A 449-nucleotide genomic window follows, 5' to 3' on the forward strand; every position below is an offset into this window, starting at 1 on the left:
TGGACACATTAGGCCAAGGTGTTTCAAGTTATTGAGGGAGAAGAATCAGATGGAGCAAGCTTATGGTATGAGGTATCATGGACCTATATGTTATTCTTGTGGAGTTCATGGGCATATGCGGCGTGATTGTGTCAAGTCTATTCAAGGAGCTAATCATGGAGGATTTGGGCTCAGGAATACGTGGTCTAGGAGATTTGATCACTATGGAGATGGTGGAATGGGATTTCCTCCTTACTTTGGAGGATATGGATCTTCATGTTAGTTTTTGACCATGATGTGACTCATAGGGGGAGATTGAAGACGTGGTTTTCTATCCAGAGGTGATGAGTTCACATGCATAGTCAAAAAGGGGGAGATTGAAGATGTATATTCTGTATCAGTTCGTGAAGTACTACAAGAGGTAGTACATGCGCATGTCATGAAGATGGGCTTGGTTGAAGTTCGTGTTA

This window comes from Brassica oleracea, chromosome C7 (genome assembly GCF_000695525.1).
Source record: "Brassica oleracea var. oleracea cultivar TO1000 chromosome C7, BOL, whole genome shotgun sequence".
In the NCBI taxonomy this organism is placed as follows: Eukaryota; Viridiplantae; Streptophyta; class Magnoliopsida; order Brassicales; family Brassicaceae; genus Brassica; species Brassica oleracea.